Source organism: Corvus cornix, chromosome 4 (assembly GCF_000738735.6).
Source record: "Corvus cornix cornix isolate S_Up_H32 chromosome 4, ASM73873v5, whole genome shotgun sequence".
NCBI lineage: Eukaryota > Metazoa > Chordata > Aves > Passeriformes > Corvidae > Corvus > Corvus cornix.
The window spans coordinates 67,353,799-67,365,895 of record NC_046334.1 but is presented as its reverse complement, the minus strand read 5'-3'; positions in this window follow the sequence as shown (position 1 = coordinate 67,365,895).

The following is a 12,097-nucleotide window of genomic DNA, read 5'->3' as shown; positions in this document are numbered from 1 at the left end:
AGAGTTCTGGGACACATCCTCAGCCATTTTCCTCCTACTTGACTTTGTGTCACTGGTCACAGCCCTCTGGGTCTAGTGGTGCAACCAGTTTTTAATCCATTTTACTGTCCACTTATTCCACCCATACTTTGTCATCTTATCTTAGGTGTTATTATGGGAGACAGTGACAAAAGATATACTAGTCAAGGTAAGCAACATCCACTGCTCTCCCCTCATGCATCGAGCTGGTCACCTCTCTGTGGGGGAAATCAGGTTGGTCAAGCATGATTTCCCCTTTGTAAACCATTGCTAGCTACTCCTCATCCCTCCTGATCATTATATACTATTCATGTTTTGAAGTCAACGTGTGGGGGAGAGAAAAAAAAGAACGTGAGCTCCAGTGGGAGACTTTGGAAATGCAAACACTCATTTGGGCCACTGAAGAACCTCAGCAGAATCCCACTACTGCAAGGAGCTAATGCAAGGACAACTTAAGCCTAAGAAAAGACTCACAGAGTGGGGAGGTGAGAGCAATTTATGTCTGAAAAGGTTGGCTGCCAAGTAAGCAGAATTGGGCTGTGGACTTCTCTGTACACATTTATCCTCAGGCATTCCTTGCCATGGCTTCCAATACTGGTATGTACTGGATTCCTCTTCTGTCAGATCCAGACCTGGCCCTACACCCAAACTCTACTGTGGCAGCTCAGTCTTACACTGACCTTGATTTATTTAAGTGTTTGCTTCAGTCCCATCACCCCCAACTAAATGTCAATTTGCATGCAGAGAACATCTTAATTATCATTCTTTCACCACTCACTCAACATATTTAAACTAGACAAACATTCAGAGGTGTAAACTTTCCAGTATCCAGTGCTCCTTCTCTGTACAGGGAAATCAACTCTGTTACCTGTCAGTGAAGAGGAAGAGGTAAGGTCATCAGGAGCTGAAAAATGTACAGGGGGAATTCTCAGCTGGTGTAAGCTTGGCTTTCTCCTGTATATTTACATCTTAATTTTAAATAAATAATGAGATCTCATCTATGGCCCAAGAAACTCATCTTTATAAACAAATCATCTGTTTTCCACTTGGAATACACACTAGAGAAATCAGATGGTGTCTGGTTAAGCTGGAGCATACATTACTTTTTAGAGTACACAAGACATTAACAGCCTGAGTGGAACTGCACAAATTTCTGTTGTTGAAGATGTAGTACCACCTAAGGATATGCAAAAGCCTCATCTGTGCTAGACATTAGATGGTGTTGTAAACCAGGTGGCTGATCAGAGTCCCACTGAAGTTTCCAAGAGGCCTGTATTTATAGAATATATCACATAAAATCACTGAAGAGTAAAACTAAAGAAATAGTGAATTTTGTGAAAAATCTTGCTGTGACATGGGATAGTCCATTTCCCACCCCATCCTCAGAGCTCTGCACCACTGAACCAGGCAGCCACAACCCATCCTTCAGCCTCTGCCTCCAGATGGCTTTCCATTGCCTCAAGTGTATTTAAAGAGTTCTTCTGAGAAAATGGAAAAGTAGTACATGCCTGACTCATAGCAAGAGCTTTCCAGAAATGGCCAACACCTCTGTTATGGAAAAATGCACATCCCTGGAGGAGATCATATAAAAAACTTTGACAGGACTTTAGCCAGCTGAGATAAACTAACTAGTGCAATTGGGTGAAAATAGTACAGATTTATACCACTTGTTTAAAATAATATTTTTTTTAGGTTGTTATATATTATTTCACACTTCATCTCACTTCTGTACATCCTACCTTTAGCACTTTCTCATATTTGTGGGTCTGATTTTACACTTACTGAAAATCAGACATTTAAATTTGCATCTAAAAACAACTGGAGCAGCATTTCCTTGAGTTTCTGAGGCAAACATCTAACTACCTAATTTCACACAGCACTTTGCACAAAGATCTGACTCATCTTGAAATTCAGATGAATGAAGGAGTTTTAACACACTTTGGAACTGGGTCACACATAAATTCAGGAGAAATTTACCAGTTATACCAGAATCCCCTGAAGTGACTGAAATGTGTTCCCAGGGCATTTCTTTTTTTAAAGATGGTTGTTCAACATTGAGCTGGGGGTCGAACTTGAAGCTCTGATGAGCTATTGGGCACTTCTGCTGTAGAATCTGAAGAGGGAAGGGATCCTGGGAAATGTGCTGGGCAGAGAGTTATTTTATCAACACCTGTGAAAAGCAACCTCAAAAATCCACTTAGTGACTGTCAGGTTTTCTCTTCTTCTCCATTCTGTTGATGATCACATTGCCTTTATGGGGTTATGTTGGACACCTTGACCTCAAAAGCAGGGCCAAACCCTGCTCAGCTCACGAGGGGAAGCCGTGGACCTTCCACAGGTTTGAAAGGACTGGAAATAAACTGAGCATGTAGTGCAGGAAAACTTGCTTTTCTATGGTGACCTGCATGGTTATTTCCCCCTTAACTTCCTGCTCTCCTCCCTGCTCTTCAAGGCAGGTCACTGTGCCCCATATTGGTTCACATGAAACTAATGAAATCACAGCGTAATATTTTCCATACCTCATATTGTGTCCTTGCTACAGTGACTTACATGTTGCTTGTAAAATATTTGCTCCGTCTGTTTCAAGGGGAGGAGTGGGGGTGGAGAGAGAGAGTCCCTTTCACTGCCTGATTTATATGTCAAATATAAAACTAAAATGAAACATGTGGCTGATTGCCTACAAAGTTTTATGTCAGGTGTAGAAGTCAGTGGCCCCACTCGTAAATCACATTGCTCATTTGTAACCGTTGCAACAGATTTATGAGATTTATAACTGGGTTATTGAGCTATGTCATCAGTGCAAGCATTTTCTTATTAATAAAAGTACTGCTAAATTGAGAGGTGGTTTGTAGAGCAATTGGCCGTACCTTTTTTGATGGGAGGAGGGAGACACCTTATTGTTTGTAATCTATTAAAACAAAACACTTGTGAAAGTCCTGGGCCCCTCCCTGAGCTCCAAAGGCTTTATTTCTTCTCTGGGGACCTGCAAAACAAGCTCCTTATTCATAACTGTGAGATGAAGCTGTGAGGATGATGTTTCCGCTGGTGATTCATGTGATTTACTCAGAATGTTTGATTCATCCGTGAAGGAAAACAACCTCTGGCTGAGGAACAGATGCTTATGGGGATTTGACATTTGATTTTAGCTGGGTTATAGAGGGTTATGAACAGGGATGGTTTTTCTCTATAAAACAGCTTTCCCTGGAGCAGGAAACCAGACTAATGCCCTAAAATTTGGCCTTCAGTCTGTGTTTGCAAAGGAAAGGGGGCATTTCTGTAAGGTTTCAGTTGGTCTCTGTCTCCTGAAGTTCCTCTTCTGAAGGTTTGCATTATGTTGGAGGTTGTTAAACCAATGGCACCTCCTAAAAGGGAAGGTGGAGAGCCTTGGGTGCCATTGTTTCAGGATGCCTTAGGGTGGAAGGTGCCATGTGATGTTTGCTACATCTAGGGGATCCTCAAGCCAAAGTGAGGTTGATGATGTTCAGAGACATGGTGAAATAGAGTTAATTGAAATTCGCAGGAGTGGCTCCAAATGGGATCCAGCAGGTCCTCTGACACCAAGCTTTGAGTCAGACAATACTGCTCCTAAACTGGAACTTCCTAGTTCTTATCCATAACAGGTAATTTCAAAGTTCTGGGTCTGAGCACACAGAGTTCTAACTGCGTTTGAGTCCAAATTTATGTTAAAATTTCTCATTTGGGGGCCCTCTCTAATATTTTTCATTAAAATGTTGAAGTATGTGTAATATCAAGAAATCATTTATCTTTTAATTCAAAAGTTACCTTTTTAAAATAACTTTGTGTCTGAAGCCTCTTATCATCAAAAATTACTAAAAAGACACAGATCTACAGTGAGTTATAACTATTTTTACAGAAGCTTTCAAGAAAATGTCCCCCCAACACGATATTTGAATCTTATTTAATTATTATTATTTGTAAAAAATGAGAGGCCCTCCCCTATTGGTCTCTGTCAGATCATTAAAACTAAAACTTGAGTCAAATGTCATTGTAGCACCAGCTTGACCTGCAGAGCAAAGAAGGAAGCAAGACTCTACCTTTCATGAGATGAATTTCTGTGTAAGGTTATGAAAAAATCTCAGCATGTTTATTAAAACCAGCCGAAGGTTACAATATTTTTAAAATGGAAATCTTACATTTGTTTTAATTAATTTAATATTTTTTTCTTTGGAAATTATTTATTTCTTTATTTATCTGGGAATATATAAAGGGCTGGTAGGAGGAGTGAAGGATGCACAGATATTGATGTTCACAGGGCAAAACCCAAGGTTTAGAAATTTGGTGGAAGTTGTATGTGAGGTCTGTGGTCATGTAATGATTTTGGGGGACATATCACTTGTGTTTCTTCTTTGAATGATGCACTCACCATAGAATCACAGAATGGTTTGGGATGGAAAGGACCTTAAAGATTATCTAGTTCCAACCTTCCTCTAGAAGCCCAATCCTGTTCCATCTGCCTTGATCAAAGCAGAAGAGGAATGAAAGCCAAAAATCTTCACGACTGAGCCTAGGTCTGAGTATTTGGTGTTCTGCAGGCCACGTAACATTGCCAGTGATGGTGTTGGATCCAGCCCAGCCATGAGGATGAGCTTGAATTGATCTAAAGCAAGCAGGACCCAAACACACAGCTTAAAGTTAAGCAGCTGCATGGGTGTTTTGTTGCATTTGGGGTGCAGAGAGGAAAAGCAAAAACTGGTTGGGAAGTTACAGGGAGAAATGTGATCCTAGTGCTCCTGTTAGTTACATTTGTTGAATGAGCAAGGCCGGGTAGAAAGTTTGGCCTGGTAAAGGGAACGAGTACCCTGATGTCTGTGCTGCTCTGGAGACAGGTGGGGCAAGATATGGATACCCAGAATCTCAAGACAGTGCCCATCATTCATTAATCTCACCTCCACTTGAACTGCACCTGCCTTCCCCTGACATGCACAGTTTTCTTATGTGCTTCATTGTTTGTAAAACATCCTAAGAAACTTGATTTTTTTGTAAAGTAAGAAAAAGAAAGAAAGAAAAAGCATTCCTACCAGATTTTTCCTCTTCCATTTGGTAAACTTTGCTTTTCCGCCCCGCTGTTTCCTATGGAGCTGCAGCCAGCGTGACTTTCCAGCTTGTTGATTTCCTTGTGCCATAATTTTTAGAATTGCCATAAATATCAACTCTGCTCTGGGGAGTAGGGGCAATTCATCCTGCTGTCTCCACTGGCTGCCTGTCCTGCTGCAAGAGCAGAGTGAACTCCTGGCCAGATGAGGATCCACATCCTGCAGTCTCCTTGCTTATTGTACATAAGGACGGTTTTAATGAAATACTGGGCACTGTTCTCTTCCATTTTTACAATTTCTGAGTATCTCTTGTTTGATAATTCTTTATGGCCTTCTTGGAGGCTGGCAGAAATAACTTCTGCTCTGTCATCAATAAAAAGTCCTGAATTTGTGCTTGTGGGAAGGTGTTCAGGAAGGAAGAGATCACAGAGATCTCCAGCACACAGATATCACAGAGTCCAATTCCACAGGAGAAAAGGCAATGGAATTCCTCTCTCATGCTTCCACAGACTGTTAAGGCCTTTGGTATTGGTTGCTAAGTGTTCATTTGCTCTTCTTGGTGTTATCAGAGAGAGTCCTTGGGAGGAAGGACTTGAGCTTTTTAGGGGAGATGTGATTTCCCTTTGCTTTCCAGGTGAATCCATCTACCAGCTGCCAATGTGATGTGTGAACACCCTCATTTTAAATAATTTGCCACAGGTGGAAGACCTGAGTGGTTTCAACTGATTTTTTTTTTAGCTGACAAAGTTAATATTCTTGTAACTATTGGGGAAAAGCGAGTATGTCACATGTGGTCATAAACTGGGAAATAAAAAGGTCAATCCAAAATGGAGGCTAAATGCTTGTAACATTTCAGGAGCATTGGAATGTGGGTCTTCACAGCAGAAAGTGTTACCTGAAATATGTGAGCAGGCTGCTAGGGATGCAGTTTGCAGACTGCACTGTAACCCGCTCTCCAAACAGGGGGATCATAAATCCAGGCTCCCTCCTGTGCACTGTGCCTCTGGTCTCTGCCTTCTGGCACGTTGCCATTTCTGATGACAAAGCAACACATAAGTACACACATATTTTTAAACAAACTCTCCAAACTCCCCATTTCCTCTTTTCTAAAAAGGTTTGTGCCAAAGAATTCTGGAAAATTAGGTCAAATGACAAATATTTAGGAGGCAGATTTTCCTTCTTTTTTTTTCCTATAGTAGAAGCAAAACATCCAGATAGAACAGTGTTGCTGTGAGTCTGATGATAGACTGTGTGGGGAAGGACCATGCTCCTGAGTCCAGGAAATCCTAACAAGTTCCAAGTTAATGATAAATACCATGGAGGATCTTAGCAACTCTTCACTCAAATTTTGAATTGCCAAGGAACAACTTTTATTTACTATTTCACATAGGTCCCTCTGAACACCAATGTCATGGCTCCAAAATGCTCCTTCCAGTGGCCTCTATACTGCACCTGAGTCTATGTGGCTGCTGTGCAGTGAAGGTCCACTCTAAAGACATGCCTAAAAAGCACAAAATTCTCAATTATATTGTTCCCATCCACAGGACATGCCAAGAAAAAGAAGTGGAGGCCCCATGGAGAGGATGGTGACGTTCAGGTGTGGAACATCTCTCCATCAGGAGGCTGGGGAGGACTGGGGCAGAGGAGGGATGTGCTGGAGGTGGAAGACAGCAAAATAAATAATGGAAGGATGGCAACCTCCACCCCTGAGGCTATTTAAATAGTACCACAGTGAAGTGACAATTTATGGCCCAGTTAAACCCAGTTACACCTTGTGTGGTCCTCTGCTGCCAGACCCTGCTCAAGCAGAACTTCCCACTCTCGCTGTTAACAGCTTCCCAGGGCAAGAACACAGATTTATTGGGGGGGAAATTGCCTTTTAACCTGGCTGGCATCTGCTCTAGGCCCTCCAAGGGTTGGGGGCTGTGTTGCTCCAGAGAGATGGGTTCAGTATCAATTTCATTTTTATATATTTTATTAGAGCTGTTAAATAAACCAACCTAAAACCAAGAAAACATCACTGAAGTTAAGCTTTTTATTAATAAAATATTGAACTAACCCAACAATAGAATACTTGAACTACCAAATGAACTGGCTGGGTCAAGACAGTTTCAGTGCTGGGCTGGAGCTGAATTATCAATTATGTTGAAAGTGTAGCCAACTCTTTTGTAAGTGTTGAGACGGATTCTAAGAATATGGCTAATTATAAATGATTAGTCTGGAATTTTACCACTGTCATTCAAATAAAAAGATCTGATTAGGTCACTTCAATATCCTTTGTCCGAACCACAACATTTCCATATCCTTATGTTTCAGTTCTCCTGTTCAGTTTCAGCTTTCTCTACTCTCTCTCCTTGAAGAGACATTAATGGAACATTTTAGACAGGTGGCTCAGAGCTTTTATTTGCTGTGACTTCAATGGCAGCTCAAAATTCGTGAACTTCTAAACACACAGAACATGTTTCACCAAGTGCCTTTATTGATTTGGTTTGGAATATTGGATCTGAAGGACTTTTTTATCTGACCTTTTCCCATGGCAGTTTCTGAGTGATATCCTAAAGCTAAATGGGACCAGAGGACAATTTGGGCAAAAGTTCTGGTGAATTCTTGGCAGATTCTGGTGAAGTTCTGGGATGTATCTAGTACACTGGAGCCCTGTAAGCTCAGTCCAGTCAAACATGAATTAGGTCACTGTTGGTTGTCACTAAGTAGGAAAAGTCCTGCACATGCCAAGAATTTTTAAAACATTTAGCAATTTGCATAGCAGAAATGACTGCTAGGTTTCCCTCCTAGTAAATAAACAAATAAACAATGAAACACAATATCTTGGGACATCAGGTCACTTTGGAGTAATTTTCCATGGCCTTATTTGAGTTACTAGCCCCAAGTTTTCTGAGAAGTTTTCATAACCTTCCCCAGGCAGGATGAATAGGAAAATCCCAGACTAGGTGGATCAGCTGCCCAAACACCCATCCATCAGCAAAATCAAAATAAATTCACAGAGACAGGAAAGCTCAGCATCATCCTTCTGTCCATTGCCTCTGGGAGCTGACAAAAAGGCTGATTCTTTGTGGTGACAGGGTGATTTTAACAACCTCCCCATTTCTGGGTAGCTTGTGGTCAGTGATGTACATCTCGGTGCAGTGCTACTACAAGAATGATCAGGGCTAGGCTTATTTGAAATATAACCTTTAAAATGATCAAGCATAGGTAAAAATGCGTGTCCAAAGAAAAACAAAGTTCTGAAAGCAAGTGCTCAGGTTAGGTGCCTAACCATCAGGAGCTTAATTAGGAGCTGTAATTTATTAAAGCTCCTTGTGCAATTTGTACCCTTCTGTGCAGGGTGAAGCTTGCCAGGGGGAAGTTTAAAGGACTCACTGCCATGGGGCAGGCTGTACTCAGATTGCAGAATGGCATTGCTGCTTCTCTTCCCACCCCTTCCCAGCTCTCCACTGGTTGTGTCCAGATGTGTCCATCTTTCCTCAATACCCACAAAATATTCTTAATTTGTGAGCTGCCCCTTATTTAATGCAAGCCACTGTGCTGCTGCTCTGCATTTTGCTTTGGTCATTGTACAAAATCCCTTTAAAAGATGGGCTCATGACAGGATCAAAACCCAGGACATGCAGGAGGAAATCCCCCTGACGGGTGAAGAAATCTCTACAGTACAAAGTGCTCAGCTGGCATTCAGTGTGCATCCTCCCTTGGGTTTATTGCTTCACATATTGGCTCTCAGATGTGCTACCCACACTGGATAATGGCTCTGTCCCATCACAGGTGCTGCATGAGTTGTGTGTAGTGGTGGCACTTAGGAGCTACTAATGTGTATTTGGGTCAAAATCCAGCTGCTGCATCATTTTTCTGTTTCTCCCTCACCCAGGCACTATGTATAGGACCTGCAATGATCTGGACATCTAGGGTAGGTCAGACCTCCCAGAACTGGGAAGGTGGCCTGAGGCTGGACAAAACAAATAGAAACAGGGCTATGGAGAACCTGTCACATGGGATGGGATGTCTGGATTTGGCTTGTTCAGTTTAGCAAAACAAAAGCTCAAGGGAGGATGTGACGACTGTCTATAAATATACCAGGAGAGAAAAGAGTTATTTCAGCCTAGGGACAATGTTGGCACAAGAACAAATGGGCATGAAGTGGCTGTGAATAAATCTAGGTTAGGAATTGGGAAGGTTGTTAGCAATTGGGGTAAGGAACTCCCTCCTAAGCAGGAGGGAAGAAAACAGGTGTTGACAGACGATGGAGTGGGGTTGATTTATAGGATTTTCATGCTGGTTTTGCTTAGGATTGCAAGTGTCAGCCACACAGGAGGTCATCCCAGTCCTGTGTCCTGGTGCTCACTGGCTGGGATGCTGCTAGTGGTGCAGTTGCTGGGCTGAAATGAAGTGCAGGTGTTTATTTTACAGACTTTCAAAGCAAAACCAGAATCTAACACCCAACTGCTATGACCTCTCCCCAGCATAGGAGATGCTCGTATCAAATTCAGTGTTTTGGTCACAAGCATGTCCTTACTTCAGGCAAAGACCCAAAATGATGGGGAATTGAGATGCCTTTGGGATCCTGTTCCTCAGGGTGCACACACAAGTCAGGCTGTGCATTAAGGGACAGCCCTGAGCAAGCACCTCTGTGCTCTGTGATGGTCTTTGCAACAGATGCTTGTGATGTCTCCTACAAAATATAAAGACTCTGGGACTAAGGGAGGGTAAACGAGCACTTCCTGGTGCATCTTCTGCACTTCCCGGTGTATATTCTGCTGGCATTCATTCATTAGTTCAGATAGTGCTACCAGGAACCTTGCAGAGCAGTGGGATCAGGACAGCCAGTTTTAGGAACACAGTGACACGCCCTCCCCACCCCTGCCTGCTGCACTGGTGGAGAGGTTAAGGTCTGATATTTCCTCCAGCTTGTTCTGCCGTGGCTCTGCACAGCAGCTAAAGGAGGGGCAGGCTGGGGAGAAACAAACGACGAGGTTATTTTTTCCGGATGATTTATCAGGCCCTGTTTTTTGCAGTAGAGGGCTGTTTCTGGCTGCTCTGGCCATGACTCATGGGGATGGGCTGCAGTCAGCACGGTGATGGCTTTGCCGCTGTGAATGGGGAGGTCAGGAAACCACTCAGACCTTTTTCATTCTTTCAGCCCCGGAGATGAGACAGGGCTGAAGCATGGGAGATGTAGTACAGATTTAGGAAACCATGGAGGTGTCGGGCAGATTTGGGTTATCTTACAGGTCAGAAGTGTCTAAACCCCCTTGACATCTTTTTAACAATGGCTTTTGACCCTCAGTCTCATGCTGCAGCCTCTCAGTCTGCAAACCCAGTCACTCCTGGGTTGCATGAGGAAATCACGGTGTGGACTGTGGCTGTGCCAAGATCTTAGAGCCCAACAGCACATGGAGTTGTTGGCAATTTCCCCTCACGGATGTCTCAGAGAAGCCAGAGAGAAGCTATTGTGTGGGAATGCCCTGCAGCCTGGGAAATGGCCATTTCAGCAGGAACAATGTATCCATCTGTGATGCAAAGTTGACTCAATATTGATGTGATAACAGCCTGAAAAGGGTCATGGATGTAGATCAAGCACCTTCTGGCCAAAGCAACCTAAGGAATGGCTGCTCTTGGCTCATGGACATGGAGACAGCTGTGATTTTTCTAGGCATTCTGGCAGAGGATAAGATTTTTATTGTTCTCTATCCTTACACAGAAAGCTGAGAGGAGGATGCTGGCCCCATGTGTTTCTGTAAGACAGAGAGATAAGAAGCACTGTCCTGTGCTAACCATGGCTGTTTCCCATCTGTTTCCTTTTGAGGTAACAGCTCCACAGAGAAGGCTATGTAATACTGAGGGAGGTGCTGGAATATGGCTTGGAGCAGGCATATTGTGGACAGGTGAAAAAAATGCCCCACATGATGACAGGAAGGTCAGGAGTGCATCGTGTCTCTGCCTTGAAATGTGCTGAAACTAAACAAAAAGAAAGATGTATTTCTGAATACCCAGGGAGGATGTCAAGTTTTAGAAGTATTAGACAGCACTTTGGTGATATTTTCTCCATAGGAGTTGCATAAAATTCATGTATTAGAGTTGATAAAAAAAGAGGAAAATGTGCTGATTCAAAAAAAATTTTAAAAAGCATTTAAGTAAGGTTTTTGTGGACCTGATGATGGAACATAGCCATTGCAGCCACATGGTTTAATCATATCATTGAAGACATGATCAAACTATTTTGACTAAAACTATTGGTCTCGTCAAAGAGTGCCCTCTATATTTTCCAGGAAACTGGGAGAGGAAAAAATAGTCTGCCTAGCAGCAAGACCTTCACTGCTGTGTTTTGTCTTAATTGTACATTTACAAAATTACTTTTTTCGATTCCCTGGACATGTTCCAGGAAATGCTGTTCTGAAAGCCATTTCTTGGAAGGGCTGTGGTTTTCCCATCTCCTGTTCTCCCAGTTTCAGCCAGAGACCCAGGTCACCCTCTTTGCAGGTGATGGCTCTCCTGTTTGTGTTAGCCAAGTTGTGGAAGATGCTGAATAGACTCAGTGCACAACTGCTTCTGTTTCCAGCTCTGATCTTAAGGCCAAGTATGATGGAGAGATTGTATTTCTCCAGCTTGTGAATGCTGTTCCCATCTTTTCCTTGTACTCTGAGGGGTTTTTTTTTTTTTGGATATTAATAAGATTTTTGAATATCTTTCTGCAATGAATACTCTCTATAGAGAAGAAGCAGGGCAAGCAAAGGCAGGGCTCTGAAGGGATGCACATACAAGTGTAGGGGGAAAGGGCAGTTGGAAAGCTTTACACAACCTCAGTGCTAGCTGAGCTTAACATGGTAAAGTTCTCCTTGCCCACAAAAATTTATATGGGGAAGAGAAATCCTGTCAGAATAACCTGGGGCAAAGACAAACACCCAAGTGCAAAAGCCAGTGCCAAGCCAAGCAGTGTGGGGTAGCAGTCAAGCACTTTCCAGCAGTGAGAGCAGTCCAGTAAGAACAAACTCTCCACAAAGTAAAGTGACCTGTGA